This window comes from Ostrea edulis, chromosome 3 (genome assembly GCF_947568905.1).
Source record: "Ostrea edulis chromosome 3, xbOstEdul1.1, whole genome shotgun sequence".
Classification (NCBI taxonomy): domain Eukaryota; kingdom Metazoa; phylum Mollusca; class Bivalvia; order Ostreida; family Ostreidae; genus Ostrea; species Ostrea edulis.
The window spans coordinates 74,678,551-74,693,140 of record NC_079166.1 but is presented as its reverse complement, the minus strand read 5'-3'; positions in this window follow the sequence as shown (position 1 = coordinate 74,693,140).

Genomic DNA, 14,590 nt, shown 5'->3' with positions numbered 1-14,590 from the left:
ATAGAAGGAATAAATTTACACGAAATATTGCATTATCTTTAAGTCTACTGTTTTTTGACATCAGATGTCAGATTTCTCTGAAATCGATGCATAATTTTGATGATATAATTGCGCATCAACTTTAGTTACGATCACGCGATGTTTAACGAAAACGACACAAATACCGCTGCGCTACAAGTATTTGAATACAGAGTTTATTAACCGGTACATCATTGACAGTAATGTATGATCTATACTTTCTAAGCACCGAATTGTTTGAAAATAGTATGGTCCCGATATAGTTTGCGGAAAACACATATTATCTAAAATACAGACAATTAATTAAGGAAAATTGCGTAAAGTGGTTTTCATACCCATAATGAAGTCATTATGCCACGATTTCATAAAATCATACGCTTTTTTATCCATCATGTCATGTATTATTCGATATATATTCGACAGGGGATGCTTACTCTTTCTAGGCACCCGATCCCACCGCTGGTGTGTCCAGGGGTCCGTGTGTGCCCAACTATCTATTTTGTATTGCTTGTAGGAGTTATGAGATAATCACTCTTCGTTATCTTCACCTTTTATGTGTATAAAATCTAACTTTCCAGAAGTCCACATGTACTAAATGACAGAAGTAAATGTGAGAAAGCAAATGGGCTGAAATAAACCAAAATTACATCCATATATGCATGTCCAGTAGCCTATAGTTCGACTGTTTGTCTAAATGATTGCCATTTTCATGTTCTTAGGATAATCAGTAACTGCATACAATCCAATCAAAGTGGTAAATAATCCTTGTCAGAGTAAATACTTTTATCAATGGGACACTGACGAAACATGTCCTTTTTGAAAGGCAATAACCACGAAATCGTCAAAATGGTGTAAATAGATAATAGACTTAAAAATGACTTGTCCACAAAATAACATAATTACACGGAGATATTTTCATGGAGTATAAATCAAGTTAGTTTCAAATGTTGCTTTCTCTGGTCAGTATTGGGTCACGGAGTTGTAACATGCATGTTTTAACGTATTGCCATTCACCTGTACAATGTCATTTTTATATCATTAGACTGGACACAATATGGTATGACAATGTCCATGCGTCTGTCCGTCTGTCTGTCCGTCCGTGCGTCCGAGGTCATGTTTTACAGACTTTTTTCCTATAACGGATGTATGAACGACTTTAAAATTTGGTGAAAACTTCTCCCTCAAGAAGCACAAAGTGACTTTGCATTTCAGCTGAATTTGTCCGTCCTTGACCTACTGTTGGGGTTATAAGTAGGTCAAACGGTTTCCTTGACTGTTTTCGTTGCATATTTATATTGCCCTAAAATTTACACATAACCGTCCTCTCGGAGGAATATAAGTTCTGTTTGCATTCAGCTGGATTTGCCCGTCCGTCCGTGACCTGCATTAAGATTAAACGTAGGTCGATTTTCCGGGCTGTTTCTTATTATGGATAGAAATTTTATCCTGAAATTTAGCCAATGGTTTCTTCTTCGAGGAATACAACTTCATTTTGCATTTCAGCTTGATGCCCCGTCCTTAACCTATTTTAGGCTAAAATCGGACAAACAGTTTTCCGGGTTTTTTTCTTTACAGATACAGATAAAGGATTCTTTTGGAGGAATACAAGTGTAGTTAACTTTTAGGTTGGATTGGTGCTTGATGGCCTACTATAGGGACGGATGTAGGTCAAAAAGTTTTCCAAATTATTTTTTAGAGAAGGTCACAGGTATTGCTCTAAAGTTTTGTCACAACCTCTCTCTCAGAGATATACATACTACTTTAGGTTTAAAAGAAGATCACATGGTTTCTGATTTTATTTTCGTCATAGATACATATATTGCATCGACATTTTGTCACAGCCTCCCTCTCAGAGAATTATATCATTACTTCACATGTCAGATGGATTGGCGCAACATGATCTACATTACGGTTTGTTCTATTCAGAATTGGTGTAGTATCAATTCAGAGTACATATTATACTTCCATATTGAATTTCACTGCCCGACGGGCGTGTGTTGTACCGTTTGAGGTACTCTTGTTGCCTTGCTACTACATTACCTCGAATCAATGAGAAGGCATCCAATTTTAATTCTTGTATGCATCAAATCATGTTGGAAAATCATATATGGAAATGTGCTACTTAAAAATGTCAAGGAACATTGTTTCATTGTACATAAGCATGTTGAATTTTGTTTAAGTACCAAGAAAAGTAACTAAAATGCGAGATGGCTTCAATTGTTTTCCTAAAATAGTATTTTGTATTCTGATATACTTTTGTTTTACATTGTTGAACGTCCCATTCGAGAAGTTTTTGCTCATATGGAGACGTCATCATTGCCGACGACGGGCTGCAAAATATAGTCTCATGATCGTCGATTATGGCCTTTGAGCAGGGAGGGATCTTTATCGTGTCACGACTGCTGTGACACGGGGCTTCAGTTTTTGGAATCTCATTCGAAGGACCGCCCCATTTAGTCGCTTTTTACGACAAGCAAGGGAATTGAGAACTTATCTAGCCAGCATTCGCAAGGAAATTGTAGAATGCTTTCCACATTTTTTTAGCATTATTATAGGAATGGAGAACATATATTTAATTTTGCATCAATGCAAAATAAATAAATATATCAGAGTATTTGTTAATAAAACAGCGTTATTCGACGATGTGTCTTATGATGATACATTCCAGAGAAACTTGTAAGTCACAAATAGCAGGTCACCATTTATAGAAAACATCAATGAATGGAATCAAGAAAAACAGGAACACGGAATTGTGGAGGTTCACTTGTGGAGGTACTTGCCAATTTATACAAACCGGCCACTCCATAACTTTCAAAAACGGAATGAACTTCAAAGTAAATTCAACTATGACGTGTAAATCTAAAAATCTACTTTATTGTATGACGTGCCCTACATGTGGAGAAAAGTATATAGGACAAATAGGAACCAAATTGGCTGACAGTGTTCGTGTACATAAACAACAGATCAGAGATCCTACAATAAGAAACACACCGTGTAGCGGCCACTTTGATTCGTGTGGGGAAGGTAGTTTTTATATTTTCCCATTTTACAAAGTAAAAGAGGAAAATGAACAATTACGCAAAGCCAAGGAAAACTATTTCATAAAACTGTTTAAGCCGAAACTAAACTGTTAATATTTTTACTTCATGTTATTTAACATGTATATTTTACATAGAATGTCTCCTTTAATGTACAGGAATTTAGAGGCGCTTAAAAGTTATAGACGGAACTGTTTAAAATATGTCTGTATTTTTCAAAAGTGCCTAACATTAACATTGTATAATGTTCTGACGTCACAATCATGACTGCATTATGTTTAACGTTGCCCACATAACATCACGAGGATGACGTCATAATGGAACTTGTTTACATTGTTTACAAATCTACTGACGAGCCCGCAGGGCGAAAGCGCTATAGATAAAAGTTTGAGCATTAGATTTTTTTTTTACTTTATATATATATATATATATATATATATATATATATATATATATATATATAAAGAAATAAAATAAACAGTACAAAGTTGAAATTGTAACCCAAGCGCTTTCATTTCATTTTAATTTTAAAATGTAACGCCTGAGGAATGAAAGCGCTTTCGTTAAATTTGTGACTTTATGAACTGTTTATTTTATTTCTTTTAATATCTTATACCGGACACTGTGATTTAAAAAAAAACAACAATTTATCAATTTATTTTTATACATTGTACATGTATAAACATTCAATTGCCTTGTGCATTTGTTTGATACATGGTTTATACATGTAAATAATTAATTGTAATTTTTAATATGATTTGTTTTATTTTAGCGATTAAGTATTATTAAGCATTTACAAATCAAATTGATTAAGAAATAATTAATTGTTTTACTTCATGTTTGTTCTTCAGGGAGCGCATTTTCACACGTGTTTGCAATTTGCAACTTTTACATCTCTTTCCGGTTTCACTATCTATAGTGGTAATTGGTTTTTACAATTTTATCAAATTTAAGATAACATCTTAGGATTGTATTTTCGTTGATTTGGTTATACTTATCTCTTACTCCTTTACTGTTGTAAATTAATATCACAGAGCTTTCCCCTGAATTTTGAACTTTCCGTAGTTCATTTCATTGGTCAATTTATACCCATGTAGGCGGATATGTCAAAGTTAAACGGCGTGTGAGTTTGCATAAGAGTATTCTACCAAAATAGTTTTGACTATTTCTCTGTGAACATTTCTATCTTTAACATTGTTTACTTCAGTAATATCAAAACCTGACTTTGTGAAATTCATAGTTATATATATGGTTGACATTCGGACTTGAATGAAATTTGCAACTTTAAATAATAGCTGTGTTTATACATAGAGTTCCACATGGTGCATATTAATACATAATATGGGCCAGAAAATATCGCTGATATTTTTTTGGCTAAAACATAGCTATCTTAGGTTTCTTTTTGTCTAACATTCCAATGTTGTCAATGTAATCACTATTTAGATGAACTCAGATGCATTGCATATGCAAATTGTACAAGTATTATAGTAATTTTACTCTTTATATGTCTTACATAAGATAACAATGAATAAAATACAAATTGTTATTTCTTTTAATAAAAATATGCTTAAAATATAGCATGTATTTGATATGTTATGCGGAAGGGGTACATTGTATGCGGAATGAAAAAATTGGTAATCATTCGTAGTTGATAACATCCCAAGGTTTCTGAATCTATCAGCATACATATGAAATGTTTCGGTAGCGGCACTTGTTTCTGTTGGCAATTACTACACATTTTACAGCCACTGGTAAAGGACTTTGCCAAGGGTAAGAATGTTAATATCATATTCGTTTTTCTTTTTAATGATTCATTTCAGCTGAAATTTTAGTCGATGACGTTAAATACAGATTCCTACAGGTTTTAATTATAGGACAATTACAAGGAGTTTTTTTTTAAATTCAAATACTGCTCTGTAGTTTACAAAATCGCATTATCTCACAGGAAACAGATTCTGGATAGTATGTCAAGTGCAGCAGAGTGTGTGGATAAATCAAAATGAGATCTAATGGCGTTGTAAAAACAATATTAAACCGCGGACAAAAAGTCATTCAGGTTTACGTTTTATTTCACATCTTGTTTAAATGTAACATAAGAAAAGCTCGTTTTAATTGCCCTGCAGTTATTATTAGGTACTATGCTGTCAAATGTTGTTTCTTAGAAAACCTCGTAAAACGAACACCTTGAACGCTACATATAATATGGTATGGAAAAGCAGTATGCATAACGTTTAAATTAAATGCAGGTTATATTATGGATGCTGTCCTAATACCCGGTGGGATCCAGTTACAGAAGCTTGTGTGGGTTAGCCATGTTTATTCCACAAGATTACAAAAGCACATAAACTTATCTTCCTATCAAATCAGATTGAATCAGGGCATGAGTTGAAAGGTTCACAATGAAGGTTGTTAATTTGATAAAGAGGGATTATAGTCCTCAGATCACTAACAGTTTTCTTGATTTAACTCTCCATCAGATATACTTTGAAATGCAGTCTTCCTGAACAAAGTGATGTTAGAAATGTTTATTACATGTATGTTAGCGTAAACATGCGTGCTAGAATAAAACAACAAAAGATTCCGAACCCAGATATAAAACTAACATTGAAAGCGCAAAGAAAAATCACTTTATATGAAACACCAATTGTCCAAGATATAATGCAATGCTTATCTTTATATTTGGTATTAAATATGAATGCATGTTTTGAATAGAGGCCTAAAAAAATGTAAATAAAGAAATCTTTATCAAATTGTAGTAACAAAACAAAGAAAGCTCGATTATGACTATTTTCTCTCTAAACTACATTTCATTATCCATTGTCCTCTTACAACTCTTCAGAAATTTTATTTCCTTACTTTTAAAATCACGATGGAGTCGGATATAATTTCTAGAAAAGACCCTTTAGTTCCTAACATAGAAAATATATAGTGTGTATAAACGTTTGAACCAAAATGTTCTCATCCAACTATTTCAGTGCATACAATAACATTAATCTCTTTTAATTAATCAGAGACTATCACTCCTCTGATTACGTGATCATACCAGGTTTCATGAATGAGTAATTAAGCATCTGCTTGTTTTCAATTTGAAATGAAATGAGGAAATACACGTACAAAACCATACAAAGGAATGCCAACAGTTATGGACCTATCTAAAATGCGACCCCCTGATTTATAAACATGGTAAAGGTTAAACGTATTTAAAATCAATCAGAACTTTTTATCTTACGTCTCAAAAATCGTGGACCGCATGATATATGAACAAAAACTAGGATTCCCCCCTATGACTACATGAACGATTTTCATATCTCCTCAGATATATGTCTGTGATAATCAGTTAGAAAGATATGCCATGTGGTAAATTAATATAATATGATCAAAAATCAATGAGATCCTAGTGTGTATTCATGTCGTATTGGTAAATTCACTTAAACATTTAGTATTGTAGTTCTAATACCACAAAGCATATATGCACAATGGTATTTCGAAGAGTAGTTTTCATTATGAAGTACTTTTATGCTTTTATATGAATTCAGCTACCCCAAAACAAGATCAAAACAAAGGTTAAAAGAATTATGAAGAATTTTAATCAATCTCATATATGTTATAAAGAATAAAAAAAATAAAAGTATATGACGGAAAAACCAGATGCATTTCATAGCCAATCGAATCAAGAGTATACTGTAACCCAACTTTTATTCGCGCCAACTTTATTTCCCGATTTACCTGTTAACTGGCAAGCTGCGAATGATTTTCGCGATCGAAACATTTTCAAGCCTATGGGACAACTGGTTCACGATGAAAAACCTTCAAGATCATCAGGTTCTCGCGAATCACGCACGCGAGTAAAACTTTGTTTACAATATTGTAGCAGAATTATTCAAAAATTTCTACTTGAGAAGACAAAATGTCTTGCCGAGGCCATCAATTCGAAATTTAGATGTATCAACGACGTTCTATCTATTAACAATAATACTTTTCATTCATATGTCGATTTGATATACTCCAGTGAACTCGAACTAAAAGACAGCACAGAGTCCTCCACTTCTGCTTCATACTTAGATATTTTATTGAACGTATATATCAACGCCAAACTAACAACGCAACCTTATGACAAGCGGGGTGATTTCAGCTTCTCCGTCGTCAACTTCCCATATTTATGTAGCAATATTTCATTATCACCTGTATATGAAGTTTATATCTCTGAATTGGTTCGATACGCAATAGGTTGTTTTCTGTGTATGGTCAGTTTTTTTTAATTGAGGCAGGCTACTGACAAACAACTTGGTGATACAGTCACGTTTAAAGTCAGGATTTTGTAAATTCTATGGTCGTTATAACGATGTAGTTTGACAATACAACCTATCATTGGGTCTGCCTTTTTCATACCGATTATTAGGCCGTTCTTCGCATATGGATTTTAACTACGGATATTTCCGTTTACCTGATGAAGATATGGTGCTCACAGCGGGTGTGACGGGTGAACAAGGGATGCCTACTCCTCTTAGGAACCTGATCTTACCTCCGGTGTGTCCAGGGGTCCGTGTTTGCTCTCTATTTTGTATTGATTATAGGAGTTATGAGAACGATCATTGTTCGTTATCTTCACTATTCATGCCAATAAGATATCCTTCAAATCATAAATGGATATTTTTAAATTGAATATATTTGCCTCTAATAAAAGCATGTTCAACTGGATATTTCTGGACCAACTGCAGTAAACCATGTCCATACCCCACCTATGGAGAAAGATGTTTACAAAACCGTTCCTGTGGCAATGAATCATGTGATTACATAAACGGATGTGTTCTTACAAATGGCAAGTACATACATGGATGGTAAACTATGTCTACACATACTAATTTTAACATGCACACCCATACACGCATAAACATAAATGCAAACACACACACACATATGTAAAATGTCTCAAAAATGAAGAGTGATTATGAAGACAAATCTTGGATATCCAAGAATTGGATGATCCTACGTATTATATATCAAAGCATAGCGGTGGATCTATGTCACTTAGATGGTGTGTATTCTTTCAAGCGTACGCGGAATCCAGAAACTGAGCTAATTTTAAACAAATGTTACCACCTTTCAGGAGAAAATACGATGTGACTACAGGCATCGACTAAAAAGCATTAAACTAAAGACAAAGTATTTTAAAAAAGGATTAATGGATGATTATTTTGGCCCTTGGATACGACCAATTTCATATTTTCAATCCGATCATCAGTCGTTTTGTTTTATGACGATATTGGCTTCTTTGCGAAGGTAGATGACAACGAGACATACGATATAACAAATTCAAGGTAGGTATGCTCGTTTTAGCGATAAAAATTATATAATACAGCAATTGTTGTATTCAGAAAATGTCATTTCATGAACAAATCCAGTTCGAGTTATTGAAATGCAGTCGGCGACTGGGACAAATCAAATGTATATATTGTCTTATTTTATGTAAAGATGTATAATTAAAACGTATCTTTCGCTGATAAAATCATAAATGTGCAAATAGATATGTAAATATCATTAAAAGTTGTTTACATTAACAACGTACAGATATGACCAATCTTGGTTTTTTGTATGCATTTGCTGTCATTCACCATGTTTCATAAATAGATAACTTTTCAAAATTTTCAAAACAGCTCGCGGCGCTTTGAAATCGCGATCAAGATATTTCATGTTAAGGAAACTACATGCCAGGAACACATGTAACCCACATATCGGTTCACAAACATCAGAAATGTTGCTGAGTTGCTAAAAATTGTGCATAGCTCGCAGCGCTTTAAGCTCTCATTCCAGAATTCTCATTTTTAGGGAGGCATGTCAGAGGGTCACTTGTAATTTACATATGAAATTTCAGCCCAATGGGTTCACCAGAGATGTGAGTGGGGATGGACAGTCAAACACACCAAGTGAAACCTGTATACCCCCATATAAGAGGGGGGTTCAATGAAGTATATATGTGTAATGTATCCTTAAAAACCATCAATAAAACATTGGCGGGGGACGATTTAGGATGGGCGACGATTTGAGGTGTACTACAGTACATCCCAGATGGTCGCCCCTAATGATGGTACATTTTCCCCCTGGTGACGATTTGGGATGTCGGGCGACCATTTGGGGTGAAATGCATCCTGAAATCGTCGCCGGCGATTTGGAATGGGGCAATGTTTACGGGTGTAACAGGATCAATCGTTTTATCTTGCAATTCTGCACAATAAAACGTCTAACTACTTTCCTATTACTGCCAGTTGCTTACACCATGCCATGCGAGGCTTCAACAGTCTCGATTCAAGTAAGGATTTCGCAAATTCTATGGTCGTTATAACGATCTAATTCGCAAATACAACCTATCATTGGGTCAAATGCTATGAAGTGTTTCATACAGATTCTAAAGCCATTCTTGGCACACCAATTTTGTCTGCAGATACATGTAACTCACGGTGGGTGTGACCGGTCGACAGGGGATGCTTACTCCTCCTAGGCATCTGATCCCATCTCTGGTGTGTCCAGGGGTCCGTGTTTGCCCAACTATCTATTTTGTGTTGCTTGTAGGAGTTATGAGATTGGTCACTTTTCGATATCTTTACCTTTCATATAGAAAAAATAATAAATTTTGTTGTTCTGTAGAACAGCAAGACCACGTATTAAATCATCTTCCCGAGTGAAGAGTTTGATCCACTCCGTTCCATATAAACATGGATAGTGAATTTCAAATACTAGACCTTTACTGGGAAATACTGCAAAACGTTTTCAATGAAAGATATATGTAACGAGATACGTGAATTTGATTATATCACATTTCATGATAGTAATTAAGGAATCGTCTTTCTACGAAATTCATAAAATCATTTAAAGTTTTTTAACTTCTCATTTAAATTAAAGCACAAAACCCATGTGGAAAATATAATGTAGAATTGAACCAGTGATAATGCATCCACCAGATAGAAATTAAATGTTCTAACTGGTGTTGCTATTCCAAATGTCTTGCACATTTTACCAGACGATTTCTTTCGTGAGAAAAATTACAGACCCTGAAGCGTGCTATTACACCTCCAAAATGTTTCGTTTCGTTCCGTGCAACCGATCACCGTTCCGTTCAGACCGTTCAGCGTTTTGTGCAGACCATTCAGCGTTCCGTTCAAATCGTTTCGTGCAAGAATCGTTCCGTGCATGATCAAGACACGCCCTTAGAAACGTGCACATTGTTCAAATTACGCTATCAGAAACATACAGACCGTGCAAGTCATTTCGGCACGGGATGTAGGACAGGTTGTTGGAAATTCGACCAATTATTTAAAATGTATCTAAGACGGGCTTTCAACAGTAAAAATCTGCAAAAATCGAAAGAAAACAGTTTATTATAAAACCAACAGGCAGAGCAAAATCCGATACTTTTTTTATATTTGGTAGTTTCTAGAAAGTGCAGAGACATGTACATTTTATATGTTTGCCCTTGTTATCTTTTTATTTAATTTTTTTTTTAATTTATACATAGGAATAATTTATTTGTCTTGTTACATTTGTATGATCAAGTTTCTCTTTTTTAATAAAAAAAATATTTTCATCAAAATCGTTTATTGGAACTGTCTACATAATGCAAAGACCGACCTGTATATAAATTGTATATTCTACGCAAATTCATAGAACCTTTTTATTACCACAATATATGTCCAGGTATTCGTACAGAAGGTGTGACGATCGGCTGGGGCAATTGAAATATGACAAAAGGGGTGTTTATATCCTTTGTCTTTGAAAAATGAATGCAGTTTTCTATAGGTTTAAAATTGAGGCAAATGCTACAATATAATTAAAATTGAACGTTAGAACCGCTCGCATATCTGTTGATCATTACTGTAGTTAGTCATTATTTGTTTTATTTATTCATTTATATGATTTACTTCTTAATCTATTTCAATGATATTTTCATTGTTTCTTTTTGTTTTGTAAATTCCCTTCTTATCCAAGGTGACAAGTTCTTATCGACTGGCTAATTCTATGTCTAGATGCACCTCCCTCCCGCCCGAGAATATGTTCCAGTCTTACGAGAATTTTTTAAATCATTTTATTTGTTGTCATACACTTATGTAAAAATGTATAGGTTTATTCAAGATATGTCTTTGAGAAGAGACCTGAAATATACAAATAGCACATGTGTTTTAACGGCACTCAGATTGAATGTACAAAAATAACGAATCAGACGCGACTTTTCAATGAATTTAATAGAACAATAAATAAATAAAGTTGAATAATAAATATTCCATGACGATACAATTTATGCATCTTTTTCCTTTATTTCCGAAGTTTAAAAATATTCATTTCCTTTTATTCCAATGTGTTCGTAAGTCATTATACTTGTTTAAACTAACCCCAGGATGAAACAATTAATGCCAAAAAAAATCAAAGCGTGCAGGTCATGCTTAGCGTTTCATGCAGACCGTTCACAACCCTCTTCCCGTCCAAAAGTATTTCAATCTTTCCCGACGAGAGATTTCTTTAAATCATTTTATCTGTTTTCATACACGTACACATGTATATAGAATATATAGGTTTACTCAACATCTGTCTTTGAGAAGAGGCCTAGAATATACAAATTGCAAATGTATTTTAACGACACTAAGAATGAATGTACAAAAATAGCGAAACAGACGCGACAATTTCATATTCAGTTTCAATGAATTTAAAAGAGCAATGAATCAATAAAATTTGGTTAATCAATATTCCGTGACGATGTGAATTTTGGATATTTTTCATTTATTTCCGAAATTCATTCATCTAATAAGCAAAAATGAAATTACCGCGTCGTGCATGGGCAATCATTTTAAAATGAATCATTATCATTTCTTTCTCAACTTTTTTTTATATATCTAGAAAACTGCAATAATATTGAAACTATTTGAACCAAATAATATCGACTAAATCAAAGTGTGCAGGTTACGCCTACCGTATCGTGAAGACTGTTCACAAAGCCTGCAAGTCACGCCTACAAAGTGGTCAGCGTTTCGTGCAAAGCGTTTCGTGCAAACGGTTCATCGTTCCGTACACACCGTTCAGCGTTTCGTGCAAACCGTTCACCGTTCCGTGCAGATCGTTCAGCGTTCCGTGGAAGGATCATTTCGTACCGTTCCGTGCAAGTGGTATAGTAGTACAGTCCCTGAAACGTTCTACTTTACCAATTTTTTTTGTTTGCTCACCGTTCGTTAACCGTTCGCTCACCGTGCGTTCAGCGTGCGTTCAGTGTGTGTTCACCGTTCGTTCAGCGTGCGTTCACCGTGCGCTCTCCTTTCACAGTTTTGCGTTCAGCGTGCACTCACCGTTCGTTCATCGTTCACAATGCGTTCAGCGTGCGCTCACCGTTCGTTCATCGTTCAGGTTTTTTTTCATTGTCATTCGGAACACCAAAGTGAAAGGACCAATCTTGATAGCAAGGCGAAAATGAAAATTCAATGTGTGCGTAAGAGTGGAAGGATACTTTCTTATTATATCAGAAATTTAATTTTGAAGTACAAAATGTCAGGATTATCCACTGTGAATGCCGAAAGGTTCATTTGAGCTTTTGTTCAAAACAATAATAAACGAGAGACGAATATAAGAGCTTGTCGTTATGAATTTAACCCAAGTACAAAAAATAAGGCAGTTTCAGGTAATAAAAACCTCTTCCCATGTGTTCACGATTTAGCATTTACAAGTTCGGGCACAAATTATTTTAATTATTTTGCATAGCTTGACAAGAGTTTTAAACAAGTCAACCCCCTACTTTTAAAAATAAAAACAAACAAACGATGCTACATAATGTGCATTGTACCGTATGTACGTGTCAGAATGTCAAACTGATATAGTTATTTTTATGCCTATATTTAGGAAAGACATTGTCATTACAACTCTTGCCAAATTTGAAACTTTTGTAATATTTGTCCTTAATGCAAAGATGTAATTGTTTATCTGGTACGTTTCTGCATTAGCCTTTAAACATTCTACGGGTAGTTCAGTATAATAAACAGTTTTATCTACATCAAATATATACAATATTGCACGATCTAACTGCAATATATGGTCACATCAATAATAAAAATAGAAAGTTGTGTACTGATTATTTCCTCGGGTCGATGTAGCTGTGACAAATGAATGACACAAAATGTAAGTAGGACTATTTAATACTGTTAGGAGTGTTGAGGTGTTGACACAGGGTATACCGTCCGTATTGTTTGTTTACTGCGTCTATCTTGACTCCTTTCGGGGGTGTTTGCTAATTACAGGTATCCCAAACGATCAAGCTCGTAAAGTTTGAAGCCATACATGAACACCTGTTAATTATTGATGTCATTACACATGTAGACTATAGTGTTTTCCTTTTCACATGCATTGTTTATATATTATACCCATGCATTAAATGTATCTGTGCATATAATGGTATACACAATGTACATACGAAATTTGCTTTTGTTTGTGTACGACTGTTGCGTGTATTAATGTACAATTTGCGATAATTTCATGAAAGACATACATGTATACTCGGTACTTGTACAAAAACATATTACATTGAATATATCCAGAACTGTAAAATATGTTATTACTTGATTATGAAATAAGTAAAATCCCTGGGAAAAATCCGAAACATTCCGAGTAAATAGATCATTTTGCGTTAAGCGTGCGCTCAGCGTTCGTTCACCGTTCACTTTGCGCTCTGCGTTCGCTCACCGTTCACCCAATTGCGTTCACCGTTCACTCACCGTCCGTTCACCGTTCGCTCACCGTGCGTTCACCGTTTGCTCACCGTTCAAGTGGGAAAGAAGAACGTTTCCGGGACTGTACGCTTCAGGGTTTGTGCTAATACCACGAGCATAGTTGGTATACTTTTAAAGAGGTACATATTTCAAAGGTTTTAAATTTCCTGTTTAACTACCAACACACAAAGAATAAATGGCAAATCTTAATTCTCGAATATCCGTTTCTTTGTTCGGAAGACATTCAATACTTTATGATTGTATCTAAATAAGCATGTTAACAATATTAAGTGAGGAGTCAATGGCATTTAGTCCATCCTTTATCAAATGATACAGTATATGCATCATACAATTGTAGAAACATTAATTATCTGTATTTTTGCTTTCCTCATGAGTCCATATTCCAACAGATGTCGAAATTATCTGAAGAGTTCACTCTGGTACTGAAACCGTCTTTGCCACGCCGAGTCATCGTCTTGCTCTTTACAAAACTAACTCGCTGCCGTACTAGACCTGCCTATTTTACTGACGATATGATTGTGCACCGATACATACCATTACAATGATAAGTCTGTACTTTGAAACGATAATAGAATACTCATCTGGGACAGAATGTCGAACACTGAAAGATGATATTGTGAAAACTTCTTACATACATTTTAAATGTTATACTTTATTCTGGTGTGTTATAGAAGCAGAACTATTGTTTATCTTTTCGTTTATTGACGGCACATTTTAAACATAAATCTGGAGTCGGCCGGGTATTCCCATGACTCATAATAAAGATCCCCTGATCTC